Source organism: Nelumbo lutea, chromosome 7 (assembly GCF_056320005.1).
Source record: "Nelumbo lutea isolate HS-2025 chromosome 7, American lotus-T2T, whole genome shotgun sequence".
Classification (NCBI taxonomy): Eukaryota; Viridiplantae; Streptophyta; class Magnoliopsida; order Proteales; family Nelumbonaceae; genus Nelumbo; species Nelumbo lutea.
In genome coordinates, this window is record NC_142690.1 from 10,459,629 (window position 1) to 10,483,002 (window position 23,374).

The window sequence follows — 23,374 nt, forward strand, 5'->3', positions numbered from 1 at the left end:
CAATCTACGTGTCCACATAAATTGACCCTTTTATGTCTAACCATACACTATATGGGTCTTTCAATTCAACTTGACCCCTTTTGTTTGATAAGCCAACTTGAACCCTTAATTCAATGAAAATGTATTACTTTAATTTAACAATTTATGTTTTTTGGTATAGGTTCACATTAGTTTACTCATTCATTTATGGTTAATCCGTACACCATAATAGGCCATTGAATTTAATTTGGACCCTTAATTCAATTAAAGTTAATTACTTTTTATTAATAATTTAATTCAGATAATAACTTATCTAATTAAACTAAATTAATAATTTAGTACATAAAATTAATTATTCAATTCGTCAACTCATGCAAATAATTAATGTATAAAATAAAAATTATTAAGTTTATAAAAAGAAATACAAAAATGATCCATTAATTACTAAAAATGATTAAATAATTAAAATTATTATTCCAAAAAAGAATATGATTGAATAATTAGTAAAATGGTTAAATAATTGGATTAATTAACTTCATTAAGTTACCTTAGATTTATTAACCAAATAAAGCTAATAACGTAATTTAAGTTAATTAAAATGTGATAAAAATTAAAAGCAACTATTTAACTAAAAATTAATTGGATATGTATTACATGTATAAAGTGTAATTGCCTATGTTAGCATTTCTTCTCCATCCTTCTTCACTGTTTGTCTAAACTTACATTTTATTTTAAATATTTTTAACATTAGCTATAATTCTATACTCTCACAGAATACTCAATTATCTAATGCTTCTTCCTAAAATATCTCCACCTTCCCTAAAATACTCATATCAAACTTATCATACAAGTATTGAATCTCAAACAGAATAATAGTTGCCCTATGCTTGGGATTTTGCCACGCCTACTACTCCATAGGTTGTTAAAAAGAAGAAAAAAACATAAATTGTTAATTACTAATTAAAACTGATTTGATTTTCTAAATTAAATAAGAAACTATAATCAAATTTATCATATAAGCATAAGTTGTGAATCTAAAATGAAATAATAAATGATGTGAACCATTCCTCTCGATAAAATATGGTAAGTCTTTTAAATCAAATAAAAATCTATAAAAATGAAATAAAAAACTAAACTAAAATTCTAATATAGATGATTTAAAAAAATTGAAATAATTCAGATTATGACCCGTACTTAGTACAGGTCATTTACTAAAACACCCCACCTTAAAATACAGGTACTTAGTAAAGATAGTATTTTTTCATATTAGAATTTTAAATAATTCAGATTATGACCCTAAAGTTGCTTCACTTAAGTGAAAATTTTGATTACAGGAAAATGGGGATGAATTATTGAGTGCAATTTTTGATGGAGTGATTAAATCAACTATTGTATTTCAAATCAAAATTTCTTCATATGATTTGCAATATCAATATGCAGATCTCACAGTATCCAATAAAAGTGAATGTTTGATTAATAGATCCATAAATACAATTGAAAGTCCTCCAAGAAAAGAATTGTGTAGATATTTGAACATTACATCAACATTGCGAATGGATTAGAAGGTCATGAAGGAAAAAATCTAGTTTCTACTTTATTAGCTAATCTGAAGGCGTTGATGGAGTTTCCTTTGGCCCCAAAATCATCAAGACGTCAACACTGTAGTTTGCAGCCATGTTGTTGGGGACAAGAAGATTAACCGAAGTGAGAAAAGAAAAGCAATGAACTTCAACATTTTGATCGATAGAGAGATCCCTTTTTGTATCTGACAGTACATACAAAGAGGCTGCCGATGGTGTTTCCTTGGGCGACAACAGAAAATGAAAACCTGCACGACTTTTCCCTTTGCTCTAACAACAACTGAATCAAGGGATATGCAACTGATAGCTCTTACGTCCTAGAGCTCGTTCTTGATCACCACACCGGGAGGTCATTGAACCGACTTCTGGAGGAGGTGACGAGACTTCTGAGAGGTCATTGAACAATAAGGACATTTTAGAAATTTTAAGATAATTAGCATTCATGTGATGTTACATGTGAACGAAGTCTGACAAAAAATTAACGACAAAAAAGGTTTTAAATAATTGTCAAAAAGCTTAAGAATACTTTAAGACAATAACTAAACAATAAGGGTGGAATTAGTCAATTAACTAAACAGTAAGGATAGTTTAAAGAAATTGCACAAAAATAAAAGTTGTTAGTTGATGAATCAATTTTTGGTCATGTATCAAATTTTTTGTGCTACTTACCTCATCATTTGGTCTGCTTCCAAGTGGCCAATGATTCAGAGGCCGAAGTGGAGAACTTTTGCTGAATGAGGACCAGGATGCTAAGCTGATCAGGCCGAGCTAGGGGCAGATTAGGTGCCAAGCTGGGCAGGTTAGGTGTTGAACTGACCAGAGTGCCGAGCTGGCTGGTGGCGAGCTGGATTGATTGTTGAGCTTCGTAGTTCTTTAGAGATCTGCGAGAAATCAATGTCAGAGGACCCGGGGTGGCTAACTCGGTGAGGTCACTCCGATGCTTAAGTCAGTACTCTCATAGTAGACTGTGAGCTAAAAATCACAAAGTATGAGAGCTAGAATATGCCTACTTGCCCCCCTCATGTCATTGGGGTTGGTGCCTTTATATAGGCATGGTTTGGCGTGGGCTTCACGCACCATATCCGAGATTTTTGAGAAGTCACCTAAGTGGTCCGAGATTCCTAGAGGCAACCGCCATGCACGTTGACCACCCTCCGTATCGTTCGGTACATGGGCCAACTTCAAGGTTCGTGGGAGTGTTGGGATATGCATGTCGAATTTGTCGACGATCACGTCTCGTAGATCGTCAGGTCGGCGCCTGTGCTAGGTCGCCAGGTCGGTGCCTGTGCCAAGCAGCCAGTTCGGCACCTGGGCTAGCCTTTTAGCTCGCGCCAGGGCCAGGCCGCCAGTTCACACCTATGCCAGACCGCCAGTTCGCACTTGTGCCAGGCCGGCAGGTCGACGCTCGTGCCAGGCCGCCAGTTCGCATCTATGCCAGGCCGCTAGATGGGACACCATCAACTTGGCTATGACAAATTATTGCCTAAGTGGTTCTGGATGCTTGTTTCGAGGTGCCATGTGTCACAATATCATTGGAGGGTCAAATCTGCCCTCATCATACAAAAATAAAAGCTGTTAATTTTGGAGCCAAACTTTTGTAAGCTAACTTTAATCACCCACAACCAAAGTTTTCTCATTTCTATGATTAATTAAGTTAACTAGTGGGTCATTAGCAATCATCCCAATTCCCGAAGTATTCATTTTCGTCGTGAGCTGGTTTTAGTGCAATGCTAAAACCAGGAAGGAGCCACTCCAATACATCAAAGGTTTTGATTTCATGGTTCTAAGTAGAGCTGCAATTGGTTGTCTCTCAACCCAAAATGATCCAATCCAACTCCAGCTTTTGCATAGGTTTGGGCCTGACTTTTCAAACCATGGGTTATGCTTGGGCCAAAAAACTTAGACTTAACCTAAATTTGTGTTTGTCAACATACATGCATACATACACACGTATGCATATATTATAAATACATATTTATATATTATTATGCATATACACATGTGTGCATATATAAACATACACATATATGTATATTTATAAATGGAATTGTACATATTTTTACTCAACTATATTTATAAATTGGGTCGGAAAACCCAATAAAAATGCCTATACAAAAATATGTTCATAAATTCTTGATTCTTCCAAACCTAATCAGCCTGCCTAAGCCTAGGGGCTAGGGTTAAGCATTTGGATTATTTGGTTGAAAATCAAACCGAATAACTGAAATTTTAAATATCGTACTAAAAAAAAATCAAACTGAAACTGAAATTTTCAATTTGGTTACCGAATTTTAATAATATATACTGTTATAATATATATTACGAAATCAAGTTTCATTGCATATTATATATTATATGATACATATTATATATTACATATAATAGTAGAAAGTTCAGTTAATTCGTTTAAATGAAATTTTAATTCTAAAAACCAAAATCGAAAACTAAATTAGTTAAAAGTTGAATTAACTGAACCGATTTAACCAAAAACCAAAAAGACCGAACCGAAAAAATCAAAACAAAAAATTTTAGTTATGTTTTTCGGTTTTAACCAAATAGTGCTCACCCCTACCTGAGCTTGGCTAAGCTCAGCCCAACCCAATTTGCACCCAAGCCATGCTTGCGTTGCATATATTGAGTTAAGTTTGGGTTAGACCAGGTTAAAAAAACCCTTTTTTAGCCTCAAATTGACTTATGACTCAACCCATCTAAGTTGCACCCCTAGTTTTAGTGTAACTAAAATTAAAGTGGCTTGTTTCAAAGAACCATTCAACCTAAAAACTTAAGCTGTTAATTGAGTTCCGTGAATTGATTTTTCTATTCTCCGACACGCTCAATCACACAAAAGCCCATTAGGCTTGAAGCATATTCAATTACAAGCGCACTCATACCTTATAATTATGAGAGCAATGCGAATTAAACATTAGACCACTTGATAAGTAAACTTTGACACTATCTTTAAAAATCATTCAAACTAAAATTTTAATTTGTTAAGTGAGGTCACTAAATAGGTTTTTTTTTTTTAATTGTCTTTCAATTTGTCATCCTTACTGGCTAAGATAAATGGCAAGTTACACGGCCGTCGGTAAAGGAATAGAAATATAAGAGTTAAGTCTTCTGTTACTTTTTGTGCATCCAAACAAGGAACATTCTTGCGGAGCAGAGCGGAGTTAAAATGGTTTTAGTTTTCTGGGATTTCGTTCTTTCCTTCATATGGGTATGGTCTGGATCTCTAATAAAACTCTTTATGTATTACTGTTACATGCCACGGTTGGGGAACGAACTCATAAGAAAAATTATAGAGGATTCTTAGTTCGTTTTGGCTATGTTTATTTTTGCATGGTTATCCAATATCAGCGGAGGTGCAACTTACAGTCCTTTCACAGTATTATGTGGTGACGATCGTTTCACACTTTGGTCTCTTGGTGTAAGAATTCCTGTTCAGGTTAGGTTTTCTGTTTCCGATTTTTATTCTACTGGCTTGGTCAATTAAACTAAAATCTATTTGGTTTTATTCTTGTTTCTACTCATCTTGTATATCATTTGAATTTGGTGTAATTAATTTTGTCCTATTCTATACTGGGTTGTTCTGGTTATCACTTAAAATTGCTTTCATTTCGTTGATTATGAAGTCGCTTCGCGGCAAGTTAATCCAGTTCATTTGGTTGTTGCTTGAACATGGGTTAATTTTTGTAAGATGGGTTGGGATTTGAATTGTGTTTGTGTGTGTCATTGAATTCCCTCTTTCTTTTGTGATTGAAATTGTTCTTGTTGGTGTGGTTAAGCGATGGGTTTTCATTCTGTTCGATATTCCGGGGTGGATGTGATGGGTTAATTCCACTTTTCTATTGACAAATAAGTTTGGTGGTTGGCAACTTCTAATTATTTTTTGGGAAATCTTCACTTTATCCTATCTTACAAGTTTTTATTTGTTTCTTATCTTATTTTTTAAAACCTCACTTTTTTGGTATTTAATCACCTGAATCTCCAAGACGGGGCCGTATTACTTTTTTTTTTTTTTTTTTTTCTTTTTGAAATAGCACATACTTTCACACACCAAGCTATTTTACAGTGAGGATGAACCTCATTCTCCACGAAGTACCTTTCTTTTCAACCGCCAGGTGTCCTTTTGATAGATATATGGATCCACCAAAAGATTGTTTTGGTGTAAAAATTAGGGTTTCTAACAGATTAGGGCAAATTTTTACCCTTATATCAATAAAATAGATTTATATAAGAATTAAAATGGAATAGCTTTTTTTAAAAAATACCAAGAAAGGGCAGTCGATATTGTTGCTCGTCTTCCTCTTCTGTCCTTTTTTAATTGTCTTTGCTTTCTGATCGTATATATTTGCACTTTTTTTTTGATGAAATTTACCGAGATTTGGATCATGGGTTCTCCCAAACCCAAATGTAAAAGTCCAAAACCAAATAAGTCAGTCGAGAAACTTCCACACTACTGGAATTAGATAAAATTTACCGAAGTTTGGATCCGGAGCAGATTCCAGGATTCGAGCAAGGACCATGGATTACTCTTTTGGGATTTTCCCGCAGAGAAAATTATTCCGATTTCCAATTTCTAATCCAATCACTTTTAGGCTTGATTATCCACAGCGTCCCTTCAAATTTGTGCAATCTTTGGTTGCCTCTGTGACAAGTGTTTCTGTTTTTCTCTTTTGGGGTTCAAGTCTCCAATAAGTTTCAAAAGTGGTGGTCGGTTTTGGCCTGTGGAGCCGTTGTCTACATATGTATAATGCATTTGCCGATGTATTGTAAATTGTAGATTGTGTCTCAAAAGTGTTTTAGAAATTCAGATTTCATCATTTTGATTCAGACCACTGTGGATTGTGAATTCACTGGGTGGAGACTCTTTTTGAGACATCTAGTCATCTTAATCACCAAATCAAAAGGAAAAAAAGAGGAAGATGAATAAGTATCCACTGCCCTTTCTTGATATTTTCCCAAAAAAGCTATTTGATATTAAGGGCAAAAAGTTGCTCTTAGAAACCCAAAAAATTATTTCCATATGTAAACTGTAGAAATAAAGAAAATCCCTTATGGTACACTATTTCCTCAAATATCTCTCTTCTATTTTAAGTCGTGATGTAAATGTTTTGTTAAATTGGGTTTTATTGGTTAGTTGGCATTTCGCATGAGGTTCCTATCTCATATTCTCATGGACCGTAAATAAATAAATACATAATTATACAAATCTACTAATTAATTTGTTATTTTGTTGCTTTATGATTAATCTGCTACATGTTGAAATAACTTTTATTGGTTAGTCTACATGTTCATTTACTCTAAACCCATTAATTTCCAAAATTTTATTGTAGACTTTGGTAACATGGATATGGACCTGATGGCCAAACTGGTGAACTGTTCAAAGCGGGTTGACAGTATAAAATAATTAATTAATTATATTATAATTATCAAGTATAATAAGACATGAAAAAATATATTAAAATAAAATTAAAATTTGAAAATAAAGGAAGAAGGGACATTGGAAGAGAGAGAGGGGAATAGATCTACAAAAAGAAAGGGGACGGGAAGGAGAGAGAGGGAAGGAAAATGGAGAACTTGCCACTCTGCAAGAGTTCACATCTCTGCCCCATAATGCCCCACAGCACATCACTGTTGAATATTGGGAACATTTTTCGATGATGGCAACATTGATTCTGATATTATCATCGGAAGATGTTTTTAATAAGTGGCGGGATGTTCTGTGGGGCAGAAATGTGAATTTCTGCATGGGAGGAGGGTAGTGATGGCAAAAAGACAGCAGTGACGGTGTTGCAAATGCCCATTTAGTGCACATGTACTCTCTTCAGTTTTGCAAGCCTGTTTGGTGAGAATGTATTTGTATATTGATAATGAAAGCAAATACAGATTCCAAGGTAAGTTTACATTCAAATGAAAGCAAAAGTTTGTATCCAGAAAATGGATGCAAACTTTTGCCTTCGTTCAATGTAAAAATTTTGGATTCTAGCATCAGCATTCCTATTTGCACTTATGACAATTAAAAATCATTTGGCAAGAATATAAATTCAAATTATTAGTACCAATTTAAATCAAATTTGCATTTTTCTGGACTAGACATTTTTATATTTATACAGATATATATATATATATATATATATATATATATATATATATATATATATATATATATATATATATATATTTGTATTTTTACTCTTCCCAAACGCAGCCTGACCAAATATACAATATTATCCCGCTAAGCACCAAAAAAAATATTATCAATTTAACGGTTTTTTGGGTAAAATTCTATTTAATCGTTTGACTCACTCAACCTGAATGCTCAAGCTGATGATCCATCATTATCCATTGGATTTTTAAAAGTATTAAAAATCGGGTGTAATTGAATGTTTTCATTCATGGGAGATGTTTTTAATGCATCGCTGCAAGTACTGTGAGTACCATTATGTGAAGAGGAAATTTATGATTCGGAATCATACCTTTCTAATATCATAAAAATTGCTCAATACAATTATACAATCTAAAGGACAATGAAACCACACCGAGGGATGATAAAAAACATTTTATAAGTACTTTAACAAGTAAACCAAGGATTATACGAATCTACGCATATAATTCTGTTCATCACATTTCTATGAATCTACGAATCTACGCCTATAAGTACTTTAACGGTCTTTTTCCATTTTATTTAATGTTTATATATTATGTTTCAGATTTATAAGTCTTGTGTTGGGTGGGGGTAAGAGAGCGAGTTGTGTGCATTGTTGTTGGGTTCTGAGCAAGACCGGCTACATCATCTCCTGTAATAATTTATTGAGATCACATTGGCGCCTCAAAGAGGGTGCCCCACATGGACATCTCACCGTGCATTGAGAACATCTCCCATACTTATCATCACGGGGAGATATTTCCAATAAATGGGTGAAAGGTGATATGAGGCGTGGATCTGATCTCTAATTTATCTCATTTTGATAAAGGTTAATAAAATATTAGGGAAAATTCTTAATCAATACTCTGAACTTTAGGGGTTGTCTCAAGTCAGTTCTCGAACTTTAAAATGTGTCTATGTAGTACCTTAATATCTTTCAGAATGTGTCTAATATGTCTCTGCCATTAATAGTTCGTCTATCATGTGATGACATGTGCCACTTAAAATTTTTAAAATATTAAAACTATCCTTGAAAAAAAACATTGTTCATTGTCTTCTATTTTAGGACTGAAGAGTTGTGCCATTACTACAATGGTGCCAGGAAGTGATGATGGTGCCAAGAACAAATCTGAACAAACAAAGTGGTGCTAGGAACTGACCAAGTTCCAGTGACGGCTGAAACCGCCATTGCTACAGTTCTTGTATATTCTTTATTCTTTTTAATTTTATATACCTAATGAAAATTTCCTGTATGTTCTAAAATTCATCTTGGATAGATGATGCAACCTTCCTATTTCAGTTAGGATGCTGCAAGGGGAAGTTATGCAATCTTAACATTTACAAGGGAAAGGTTCTTTTGATTGTTAATGTTGCACTACAATGGTATAGCTTAATTTCTTCTTTGCTTATTCTAGAATTTATTGGTGTTTGGATTTGACTTCATTAACTGTACACAAACCTTTTGAGTTTTTTTTTTTCTCATTCCGCAAGCCAAAAAACAAGATTGCTTGGAATCAAGGTGGAACGACAACATAGTTTACTAAAATCAAGATTGGAACGAAAGGATTTTTGTTTAAATTGGTTTGTGTGGAAGTGGCAGATAATGAAATTAGATGACACCTGACGGGCAGTTTTGATATTTTCAAAATTAACTGATGGATTGTTAACGACAGGTACCTATTAGACACATTCTGAAAGTTCGGGATACTGCATAGACACGTTTTGAAGTTCAGTGGCTAACTTGCCACAACCCCTAAAATAAGTTTGGTACTGATCAAGAACTTTCCTAAAATTTTAAGATGGCAGTACCTCCACTTGAGTAAACTTTGAGCTCTGAAAAATATGTTTATAGCGAAAAAAGAAAAATCAAATACAATTGATTAAAATATACCATTTCAAGCCTATCTAATTTTTCTTATTTTTTGTAACCATTGAAATGCTATTTCAAATTCTAATATTTCAATTCCACACAATGAATCTTACATTTCCAAAATTTGAAGTTTGAATTGTTAATTAATTCCAGCTATTAGGATCTATCGTTGGTGTAGGATACATCATTCGGACCCTTCCTCAAACTTGTCATGAAAAACCCCTGAATGCGGGCATCCTAGACGCATGGATTGACGGAGTTGCTACCTTCGTTATGATTAGCTTCCAACTTTGGGCTGATAAGAAATTCCCCAACAATTTCTTCCGGAGAGAGATGACCTCATGTCTCTTCACGCAAGCTCTTGCTCGTCTAACCGATGCATATATGAATCCCGTTTATGTAAGTTATATTGGTTACCATTTCTTATATTTTAAGGGTTCTTTGGTTTGCAGTGGCAGTCGGAATCGGAATTAAAATCAAAATTCATTGGAATCAGAATGGTAGTGGCCCATTTTTATAGTCTGTTTGGTTCAGACAAGAATAAGAATAGGAATTAAAATCAGTAGGAATGAAATTTCATTCCCTATGGTTCCTTCAAATAAGGAAATGCCATTCCAATAACAATGAGAATGAAATTCCAATTTTATTCAACCAAACAATTGGAATCGAATACCCCATTCCGATTTTAATTCCAAACCCCTATTCTCATGAAACAAATAGGGCCTAATTGTTTTATACTGTAATTCCTTGAATTGATGAAATTCTTTAATTTGTACAGGCCGCAGGATGGAATTATGCTCGAAGGGATCACGGACTCGTGAAACATATATTAGTGTACTGGCTTGCCCCAATTTTGGGGACTTTGTTTGTTTGCAGTAAAATTATCGACCTAGCTTGATAAATCATTGGATTATATTGACATTGGTAATGATAAAAACTATGAGTTAATTAGAGTGTGGTACACCTCTCAATTATGTTAAAACTTAAAAAGTGCGTGTTGTAAATATGGTGTGTATTGACCGGAGAAATGTTTGATAATTTATACCTAAATCATATAAATATAGTATTGGATTTAGTACTCATTGGTCCCTATCTTGTGGGTTGAAGTAAGGGTGTCAATTGGATTGGATTTGGTCCAATCTGATATGGTTTAATAGATTGGGTCTAATCCAATTAAAAGAATATTCTGGACCATTTTGCTGGATTAGTTAAATTTAATGTCTGAACCGTTCAATTTCTTTAAATTGGTTTGATTTTAGATTGATTCCAATTTAAATCTGGTCCATTGACACATGTATTTTTATATTCTATAAATGGATCAGATAATGGTTCAAATTACATTGGAGCTCAGGCAGTCAACAGTCTCCAAATTCACAGATAAATTTTGGCCCAAAACGACTTTTCAGTGTTACAAAGGCCCACTTCTATAAGCAAAATTTGTATTAAAAATTAAAACCTTGAACAGCTAATATTATTTGTAAAAACCATTACTGTGTTTGTAAACTGTTGTACTTTGAAAATTGTGATTATTGATGTAAAATTCTATTGTAAGTGGAGTTTTATATTGATTTAGGATGAAAAACTATATTCTATCCAAATGCCGATAAATATGAACTGAGAGTGGAATTTTACACCGACACTTATTTGCATCACAAATAAATGCCAACAAACGTGGACTGAGAGTGCGGTTTTACACCAATCTGTATTTACATCGCAAACAAACGCAGCATTAATAATTAAACATGTGGCTAATCTAGTGAATCTACAATTTGATGGATGTTTAACAAGACAATGAGTCTCATTGTTATTAGACTTGTTCATGGGCTGGGTGGCCTGATGGGCCGGCTCGGCCCGGCCCAGCCCCTGGACGGGCTTCAACACGTAAATGAGCCCATAGGCTTGACCTCGGGCCAAAAAGTCCGGCCCACAATAAAATCGAGTCAGGCTTGGGATTTGTCAAAATAGCCCGGCCCGACCTATAGACTAAACACAAAAACCCTAATATCCTAACCCTTCTCATTCATCTCTTTCCACATTTCCTGTTAGCTGAACTATCCAATGTCAAACCTCTCTTCTCTTCACATCTTCCTCACACTCTCAAGTAGTCGCAGAACTGGCGAATATTCACCAGCGCAACAACTCCGGCAGACTGACGATGAGCCTTCTCTCTCTCTCTCTCTCTCTCTCTCTCTCTCTCTCTCTCTCTCTCTCCCTCTCTCTCTCTCGTTCCTCTTCTCACTCATTCTCTTTCAAATCTCAGACATCGGCGAGGCAGCGAACACAGGCACCGGCGGTGAGTCATCTCCCTCTCTCTCTCTCGGACACGAATTGACTCCTCTTTTCACTGTCAAAATTGCATCTCACCACGAACTGAGCACCAGCTGGTAAATCCTCTCTCTCTCTCTGATAGACGCGAACTCAATACCGACAAACACAGTCACTGACGGTGAGTTCTTTCTTCTGTTAGGTCGGACTTCGGGCTCGATCCTAACAAAATTATGTTTATGAAGAGTAAAAGCCCGGCCCGCCCCAGCCCATCAATAAGTCTAATTGTTACCCATACAATTAACGTACTGAGAAGCTTGAAAAATGATCAAACTCTCACAACAGGGGTCATCCAATCCGCGATTAGGTAAATGTTTATCTCAGGGTTGATCAAACTCTCACAACAGGGTTGATTCGTCCATTTCATCAACACTAATATTTGTGATAATTAATTTTAAGCATAGAAGCTAGGTCCTTAATAATTGTATATTACAAATGAATTTCATCTTATTTACCAGAGCTTAAGACGTTTTATAGTAATTGCTGAAACGACTGATATCGATCGAGTTTAAAAACTTGGATTAATTCATAGATTATATAGTTTGGGTAGCTATTAAAAATCAACAGCTATAATTATTTATGGGAATTGAAGGTGTTTGGAGAATCAATCAATATGAAGCTGCTGTTGATGTTTCTTCTTGCATGCTTGCGTGATTCTACTGTTAATATTATTATTAATTATTAAGAGACGCATATAGAATTTTTACGTGAAATTTTAATAATTATTCAACCCAAGCCTGCTCACCTTGCACCTATAGCTTCTACCATCTAAACCATCCAAAAACATGTCTGTGATGGCTGTATCAATAAAATTTATAGTTACCAAAGCGTGTTTAATATTTTAGATGGTAGCAATCCGGGTGAAATCAATGTTTTAAGTAAGAGACATGCACACACACACTTAAGAAACCAATGAATACAGTGGAGCCAGAATATCCAATAATTTATTCAACATATCTAGAAATTAAATCAGGCAAATAGAAATTAAATCGCTAATACAGAAGTTATCAAAACTCTACTCATGAACTATCTTCCACAACTACAAAATAAAGATTAATTTTCGTGACAATGAAGTTGAACTATCTTCATAGATAAAAACAACTTAGAAAAGGGGACACTAACACTATCCACTATTCCTAGTGTAAATTTTCGGGGTTGAGTCCTCAGACACTGTGCACTCATCATGGGGCATAATAATACATCGAACTGATCGATGGCTTTGATTTCGTGGTTTTAATGTTTTATCGCAACAGTAAAACCAAGTTGCGGTAAAAGTGTAAAATTTTGTTTTTTGAGGGAATCTTATACGACATGTATGGTTGTGATATCAGCTTGGCGAATTGAGATCTGTTTCTGGCATAAGGCGTGTCTCATAATGACCTTGTAACCATATCTCACAGTACATTAGAAACATCTCCAATAAATAATAATATATAAATACCAGAGATGTTCTAAATGCACGGTAAGATGTCCCTATAAGGTCGGTGTGAGCCGGAATGAAAGGGATTAGGAGAACTCCCTCGTTTAACAGTCTAAGTGATTAATTAATTATTCACTTTAATTAATTAAGGGATCGAATAAGTTTTATTCGAGCCCGGATTTCCTGTTCAGGAGAATCCTGCCCATATTTATTGCAATCACACATAGAGAACATCTTATCCTCTACATAGTATTATACGGGGGGAGAAATTTCCAATTCATAGGAATGGTATATTGTGGGTAGGCATGAGCAGGGTTCTCGTGGATAGGGTTCTGGAGTCGTCTCATTGAGGAGTAGGATGGGGTATATTGGACTCACATCCCACAGATGGATCGCTCATATAGCCCACTTTGATATCCGACCCTTTACGTGGTCATATAGTATTTTCCCAAATACAAAATGCTTGAATGAAAATAAAATATGAGAACTATATATTAGTAAGTGTGGGTACATAGAACAAACGGAAATGGTTGTTTCTCATACAAAATCTTGCCCACTTCATTTATTAAGACTACAAATTAATAGTTTTCTTTATTCCTTTTACTTCTCTCATCAACTCCATTCCCATGGAACTGTGCAGTTAACCTGAAACCAAAAGAACAAACATTATTTAATGAACCAAAGTAATTTTTACAGAAGACAAAGTTATTAGGATTTCTTGTTAATTAGGAGAAAGGAAGAGAATGACAAATTAAATGAGATAACTGATGATGGATTGGCTAAAGAGATTGAGTCTTACTACTTCCGCATTGGGTTCCTTGGGGAATCGGATTGCCACAGTATTTGGCGACGTAGAAGACCTTATCTATGCTTATCATCTGTTCCACCTCCTTGGTGATGTGTTGACATACACATGAAATATTAGCCTTCTTCACAACATCACAACAAGCTTGCGATGGTGGAACCTGTGGCCCCTGCTTCTGAACGAATTGCTCACATTGTTCCACTAAACCCTCAAGATCACCTTCACAACCTTGTGCAGAGACCTGGTGGCCGGAAATTAGAATTCCGGCAACCAGCAACACTGCCAAGGCCAAACAACCATACTTATAACCTGCCATTATCTCTTTCTCTCTTCTTTCCTTTCCTCAATCTCTCTCTCACTCTGTCTCTCAAAATTTGGTTTTGGTGCAATCGTTGGGCTGCTCATGGCCGCCATATATAGAGCTAGGAAAGGGGATGTGGGTCAAATTCGCTGCCACGTTGTTATCTCACCATGAAATTGGCTCCACCTTAGAGAAACTTGTAATCATATATATTATACGTTACATTTAATCCCGGAATGAAATGATAGATTACGTTACGAGTCTGGTCTAGTTCATTGTGTGTGGTGACAAACAAGTAGTATTTGAGGGTTGCCATTGTTAGAATGAAAGGGTAGTGAGAATCCGGGTCTGTTTGATTTGGAGGAATAGAGACTTAGAATTGGAATTAGAATGATGGGTCATTCCAATTTCAACTGTTTGGTTGGGTGGATTCAGAATCCTAATGGCATTTTTCTATTCGAGGAATTTTAGTTAATTTCAATTTTCATTCTAATTCCTGTGTGGAACAAATAAACTGTGTGAGTAAGTAAACCATTCTAATTCTAATTCTAAAGGATTTTGATTGTGACTACAAACTGAATAGACCTCAGTAATTAACCATTGGTTTAGGGGCGGAGCCAGGGGGGACCCAGGGGAGCCATGGCCCCCCTATGGTTCAGAAAATCTTTACAACAATACAGTTTTTATGTAAATTTTCCCTTCCCCCACTCTCCACCTCAATGGTTGGCCCCCCTATGGATGAGTCCATCCATACTTCATTTAGGTTTTGGCCCCCCTTATAAAACATTTCTGGCTCAGCCCCTGCATTGGTTGTCAATTGCGAGTCAAGTCACCCAAGTAGCAATGACTACTAGACTCCATTAAAGAGGTTGAAACATGAAACTAACCATTAGGAGTGTCAATGGTATTCAAAAATCTGATTTCAATTTTGAAATTTAACATAATCAAATCGAATTTAGATACAATAATTAAATTATATAAATCTTATATATTTATATATTTCATATAATAAAATATTTGCTTTATATATTTATTAATTACTTAAAATAATTAATAAGTCAAATTTGAATCAAATATCAAATATTCAAATATTTAATCGAATTTAAATTTGAGCATTAATATATATCAAATTTTCTAATCAGATTTGAATTCAAATATTGTTTGATTCAATTCGAATTCAATCGATTTACACCCCTACTAATCACAACAAATGGTGAGTGAGGTTTTATCATCCATGGTTGAAGACTACAACCTTGTATATTCAAGTGGGGTGGGTTGGGTAAGGGTTGAATGCCAATCCACCCATATTGACCCACCAACCCACCATGACCCATCATCCATCCTTGTTAAAGGCTCATAACCCACCCTGATCCATCCATATTGACCCACTTGATTCATTCATATTGACCCTTAATCACGCTCACCCATACTAATCCACCTACCTTTGCCTATAAATACAAAAAAAGGATTGGCACGGCCCGTATACTCGAAATAATAATTTTTAAGAGAATAATCTCTCTCAAGACTGTCATGTGACAAAAGCGAGTCAAGCCAACCCATATATCCAAAAATACAAAAATTGTAGATAAATGTAGAAAACAATAGAAAAATTGCAGAAAATACAAAAAAAAACAAAAATTACATAAAATTCAGAAAAATACAAAAAATACCAGAAAATTATGAAAAATGAAAAAAAAACTAAAAAATGTTGAAAATTCAGAACTTTTGCAGAAAAATCAGAAAATATGCAAAAAAAAACTAGAAAATTGCAAGAAATGCATGAAAACACTAGAAAAATGCAAAAATTATGCAGAAAAGCACCAACAAATTGTAGAAAAATACCATAAAATTCAGAAAATGTAGAAAAAATACAAAAAATGTAGAAAAATACAAAAAAATATAGAAAATAGCAAAAAAGGCATAATTTTTATAAAAGTGCTTTCACAAAAGTACTTTTGTATAAGTACTTATGTACAAGTGTTTTCATAAAAATACTTTCGTAAAAGCACTTTTATAAAAGTGTTTTCATGCTTTCATAAAAGTACTTTTATAAAAGTGCTTTTATGCTTTCATAAAATATTTTCATAAAAACACTTTAATAAAAGTGATTTCGTGTAAAATTACTTTTGTAAAAGTGCTTTTATAAAAGTCCTTTTCATAAAATTACTTTATAAAATTGCTTTTGTGTAAAATTACATGTGAACACGAAAAAATAAAATCTATTTTATTTTAATTTTAATTCTAAAATGACGTGGCATGGTGGTTTGAAATTGTAATGAGATATAAATGCATTAAGAGGCTTGAATTTGACTCAGTTCAACTATTGTATTTTTTTTTTTTTTGAGATTTGGCAAGTATAGATAGAAATGACTTTGACCCAATCCATCCGGACCCTAATGGGTACCCTCGACCCAACCCATCCGGACCCTAATGGGTATCCTCAACCCAACTCACCCTGACCCTTTTTCCATTGACCTTAATGGGTTACTCGATCCATATTAACCTACCGAAAGATTGGATGGGTCTGGATGGATTTTAAGATGAATGGATTGGATGGATGAAATGAATTGGAGTCAAAATTGCCAGCCCTACTGTTCAACCATAGCGTGAGATTTCCAAATTAGGATACACTCAAACGTGGGAAAACAAAACGCCTAGAAAGTTATTTCTGGTCTAAGATTAATTACCAAATTGGAATAATAAACTTCTTTCATTTGATTCTTGAACTACATATCTTGGTGTTTGAAATGTAAGGATATGTTGATTTGTTATTGGATCTATGATGCTTTGTGTTGTATATATTAGTAGATTCGTGGTTTTTTCCAAACAAACTGAGAAATCCCTTTAATGGTAGGAGAGAACCATAAGATGTATTTATGAATGATATATCAAATTCATTAATCCATCGACAATTTATGTGAAAAAAATAATGTTTTGAATTTTTTTCATAATTTATAGAAATAAAAATTCTAACGTAATTATTTTAGTAATTAAAATTTATGAATTACATATAATATGATAATCTTAAAAATTCTAATGCATCAGATATATTTTAAATTATATTATATATTTCTTTAAATTATTATTTAATAATTTAATTTACACTAATTTATGTCATATTTATTATTTATAGAAACAAAAATGTATCATTTACAAAATTAACATAACTTACATTAATAATTTTTAAGAAGTTACATACCCATTAGCGAAAATAATAAAATATAAATAATTGAATCAGTAACTAAAATATATTAGTTGAATATGACTTGTTTCTCGGACGCTTGGATGCATGGATTTTCTACATTCTCATGGATCCCATATATTTTGTAAATTAGTTATATATTTATATATTTATTAATTAATGATTTAATTTGAATTATAATAATATATTAATTTGAATAAATAATAACATATTTTGTATGTATTTATATTGTGCATGTTTGTATTTGTACTCTTTCCAAACTGAGCCTTATATCTTTATATAATATTACTGGTTTGTGGGTTTTGAAAGTTGGATTCGAATGCTAATGGAAACGGTTGCAGAGCATCAAACGAGGGTGAAATGTTTTTGAAAGGACCCCCTCAAGGGGAAATCCCCTATTTATAAGGATTGCTAGGTCCAGGCTACTCTGTATACTTTTTTTTTCTTAATAAAGTTACCTTATTTTAAAATAATAATAATAATAATAATAAAACAAAAAAAACACTTGAAATCAATCAATCAGTATAAAAGTGCCAACTAATCTGAAGGGGTCAACTGTTTCATTGGTAAGGTTTAGTGTTGTAGCCTTCAACAGGGTTGGGGTTTTATGAGTTTTGGAGATGGGTTACGCAGTTACGCCTCCATTGTGTGCCTAATGACAAGCACGAGATGGTCCCAATGTATGGGGGATGGACTGTGAGGTACTCTAAGGAGTGCTCTATGGGGAGTCCATCCGAACTCACCATATCCTTTTCTGCAGTTTAATATTCTCATTATCCTTCATTCACTATCTTTTATCTTCTCTTTGTTCGCAGCAAATTAAATGCTAGTGGGGTACATAACTATATATAGAGCTATTTAGACGAATGGACCAATTTTGACACTATGAATTCACATTGACTCTTATAATGTGCGCTAGCTTTTTGTTTGCGATACAAACGTCGGGGTATTTATGCACCCCTGTTTGTGTATGCGAGCATTTGTTTGAAACGTAAAAAAATAATAATTATCAGAGTAAAAATATATTTGTTGACACTTTTGTACTCTAAAAAAAGAATATTACGGTACCTATTTTTTGAATACAATTTTGTATTCATTTGATAATTAACTTTTTGATCAAAGTTGAGGCATTGAAACATAAGATAGTTGAAACATTTACTGATGGGCCCACACCTTTGTACCGATTTTAAACAAACATGATGAATGCAAAAATGATTTAAAATATAAACCGTGATTGTATTCATGAACGGAAAAATAGATAAAAATATAGTACACATATTTGTGTTTACATTGCAATCAAACGCAGCCACAGAACATCTTCCCATAACAAATACACTACTCTGGAGGTATAGGGAGCCCATCTCCAGAACACCATTACTCTAGAATCTGCTCCGGTAACGAGAAGTTTGTTTAAGTGAATGCGTTTCCAAATTTTGCATGAAGTGAAAAACACATAAATTAATTAAAAGAGGTATTAAATTGCATGTTTTTTAAAACCGAACCGATGACTGAACCGGTCAGGGGTCCATTACCAGTTCGAATGGTTTGACCGTTCGACCCAAACGACTGGCCCGTTCTGATAAAAAAATAAAAAAAATTAAAAAATAGTCAAAACCGTTTGAATGATTCAAACAGTTAATTGATCGGTTCAACGGTTTGTTGACCAAAATCAACGATTTTAGAGGAAAAAATGATTTTGAAGAAAAACAAAACTGATCAGATGATCGATTCCCAGTTTTTTCGGTCCAACCATCTAGTCTGGTCCAATTTTGAAAACAGTGTTAAATTGAATTGCCATTTTTCATTTTGGCAGGAAAAAACGGTAAAAGAGGCCAAGATGGAGTAGTGCCTAATCAATTATTAATCAGTTGTATAAAGTAGACCCAGAATGAAACTAATTGTTAATTTGGATAATTGGGTCTAACCCAATTATACTTGACATCAATAATTATTTTGAACTTCACTTTTGATAATATAATTTTAATTAAAATAGCAGTGAATTGTTAACTGTTTATATGTTAATAAAACAAATGTTTTATTATTAAGTTATCCTTTCTTTGTGGTTGGCAACGTCATGGTTGGGGAAGAGTTCGGCTTCTGTCACGGCAACTCGATGCTCGCATCGTTCGAGCAACCCCTTATAACTTTGCATTGAAAATATCTCCCCTAAAACAAATCATATAATTAGAGAGATATTCCCAGTTTGTTATGCACTCGCTCATAGTTGTAGTCCCATACAAATGAAACTGCAATTAATGCTAACAAATGAAGCAGTTATAAAAATTTATATAATACCATCGATGTATAGTTGAGAAGGTACATTGATGGTTTGATTTCTCATACAACATTTATTTATTTATTGATCAGCTACGGCGACATATTATTTGTTTTGTCCTTGTCATTTTTCGTCATGGGACGGTGTAACCTGAAATAGAAAAATAGCGAAGCAATGAGCAACCAACTAATTTTAATGCATGTACAAGTAAGTTAAAATATGTAAAATTAAAATAGAATAATTCTTAAAAGAATATCATATTTAACAAATAAAAAAAAAAGGTTTGACCATAATATTAAAAAGATATGATATCTGAAAAACTTTATTTGACCAATCAAATAAAATCATGAATGTGGTAGTCAATCAGGTGTTATTTGTTAATATTCATGGGTGGGTTTTGATTGGTCAAAACCTTCTCATACCATATATTTTTTCCACATCATAGATTTTCCCATAAAAAATACTTATATATCATTGTTATCAAGGTATAACCTAAGTGTTACCTAGGCGGCCAGTGCAGGCCCTTTTTGCTGGGCGATTCTAGGGGGTGCAATTTGAGCGGATTCAAATTGTGCTCTGTCAAAATTTGAAGGACCCAACCTAAGTGCCGAACTCAAAACAATGTAAAAGATTAATCTGGGCCAGATCTGTTCATAGGCCGGGTTCGGGTTTAACTTTTGCCAAAATTTGAATGGACCTACTCTAAAACTTGACCTATAAACAGGTTTAATCTGGGCCAATCCAAATTGCACCCCTACCTTTCACCTGAATGCCAATGCTTATATGAAAGAAATGCCCAATCAATAAATCTCATTGCACATTGTTAACTGTCATAAAAAACATATTAATTGGCTTCTCTCTCTCTCTCTCTCTCACACACACACACGTATATAGAGTCTAACTATATATGATACCGAAAAAGCATGATGGTTAATTATAAGCTTTGATACCGATGCATGCATACTTACTTCCACATCTGGTACCATGGGAAAGTGGGTTGCCGCACATAAATGCCACATAGACCAACTTCTCCATGCTAATGTGAGTCTCTTCTTGCTCAGTAACACTTGCACACACACAGGGCATGTTAGCATTCCTCACAATACTACAACATGTTCGTGATGGTGGAGTCTTGGGCCCAGGATACTGAATGTAACTCCAACAATTGTATCCTATAGACAGAAGAACACCATCACACGCAGCATTTTCCTTGATGGGAACCTGGTGGCTGGAGACTACAACTCCGCCAATCAACAAGGTTGCTAATAATAGGACGACCAAGTAACAAATGTTAGAAGCTACCATCTCGATCGATCTCTCCTTAATCCTTGCTTCTTTGTTTTGTTTTGGATGTTTGCTTGGTGATAGGTACGTAAGGCAAGTTCCGCAATAAGGAGAATAGGTCTGTAACTAATTTATATTCACACCTTGCTTTTCAATTTGCTTAAATCATGAGACATTCGCACGCCTGCATGCATACGTTTTGGAATATGAAGTGAAACGCAAAGAATTGTAAATAGAGTTGATTGGGTGTTAATTGTAGACAAAATATAGAATTGAATTGTAATTGGAGTCGGTTACTCTACTCTGGTATATTAATTGATGAGCTGGTTTTGGGAGTTACGTTTTGAGGGAATCTTGTAAAAAAGTTCTTAATTTTCTCGAGTTGAAGTCAAAAGTCAACACTAGGAAGATAGGGACATGGGAGTGGAGATATTGCCTAAATTAGATTTATTAAAGCGGGTTGAGTGGGATTTCTTTTTGTTTTTTGGAATCTTCAAAAGCGGGGTTTTTATGAAGAATTGCCTAAATTAGATTTATTAAAGTGGGTTGAGTGGGATTTCTTTTTTGTTTTTTGGAATCTTCAAAAGCGGGGTTTTTATGAAGAATTGCCTAAATTAGATTTATTAAAGCGGGTTGAGTGGGATTTCTTTTTGTTTTTTGGAATCTTCAAAAGCGGGGTTTGTCATACTTTCAAGCCTCAAACGCCTGTGGTTTCAATGTTACCAAGAGATTATGCCAAATTTAAGCATCCCATGTTTAATTGTGGATGTCATTTTAATTTTTGGGACAACTTTGGCATAGTGTCTTGTCAACAAATAAATTTGGAGAAATCTGTCATCTTTTTCAGCAGAAATTAATGTCCATACAAGAATAAGGAAATAAATTGTTCAAAATTTGGCAGTGGCTTGCATGAACGATAAGGAGGTATATGTAGGCACTCCTATTCTCAAACCCGGAAGTAAGGCGGGGACTTGGTATTTCATTATCGAAAAGTGCAAAAATCTAAATCTATGTATACTACTTAAAAAAAAGTCTCAAAAATATTTTTGGAATTTTTTAAGGACAAAATTAATTCCTCTATATTTAAATTTATTGATAAAAAAAATGAGGGTAAATAGGATAATCGATTATTGATATTAAATGAGTTGAAAATAGGTAATTTTAAGATAATCAATGCATTCAATTCTCTCTCATTAAATCTCAACATTTAAGGTATTCATTTGCATTCATCTTCATTGAATCATATATTTAAGTCATTTTTGTTTTTTCTCATCATTAAATTCTACTAATTAAATCCATCATAATAAATTAATAATTCCAATAATATAAAAACTTATACTTTTAAAACCTACCATCAAAAATAGTGTTTTCAACTAGGCGGTGGTAAGAAATTAAACCATTTTGGGTAAAATAGATAAATAATAAAATTCAAAAATAGATAAAATGCATAATAATGTAGATATTAAAAAAAATGGAACAATTATAATATCATATATTTACATATAAAACAATAATAAGTATGATAAATAAGAAATATTTTTATTAATGATGAAAATGGAATATAAAATTTAAGACTAACTATAAATAAAACTCTTTCCTATTCTCTCATTAAATCTCATATTTAAGGTATATTCTCTCATTAAATCCTATATTTGAGATATACTTTTCTCATCATTAAATTCTATTAATTAAATTCACAACATTAATTTGAATAGTATAAATATAAATATTTTGAAAAGTAGTTTGAAAATAAAACTATTTTCTTCCCTCCCAGTGGTGGGTAAGCAATTTAAACATTTAGGGTCAAATTGGTTAATAAATAATGTCATAATTAAATAATAAAATATTAAAGTAAATAAAATATATGATATATTAAAAAAATTAATTGTAATAGATAAAAATTATTTATATAATGTAGATGAAATATATAATTTAAAACTAATCCCAAAGCAAATTAATCTATTTTCTTATCTAGATGGTGGATCAACGATCCAACTTTTCAAAGAAACTCATGATATCATAATTGAAATAAAACATTTTGGAACATTTCTAATGTTATATATTCATCATATTAAATAAAAACGCTTGTTAAAATAAAATTATTTTTATTTATGTTAACAATAATAATAATTGTTGTTGTTGTTGCAATTTCAAAATTTCACGTGCAATGTATGTACACATTTAC

At 33.5% G+C, this 23,374-nt stretch overlaps 1 long non-coding RNA gene across 1 annotated transcript; it reads right to left on the reverse strand.

The window, feature by feature from the left end:
* Window positions 1–13,785: 13,785 nt before the first annotated feature.
* LOC148845043 (uncharacterized) lies at window positions 13,786–14,514 on the reverse strand. Its single transcript, XR_016102081.1, has 2 exons — window positions 14,122–14,514; window positions 13,786–13,967 (listed from the first exon to the last, which is right to left on the reverse strand). It is a non-coding gene; the product is annotated as an uncharacterized LOC148845043 (long non-coding RNA).
* Between the last annotated feature and the right edge of the window lie 8,860 nt (window positions 14,515–23,374).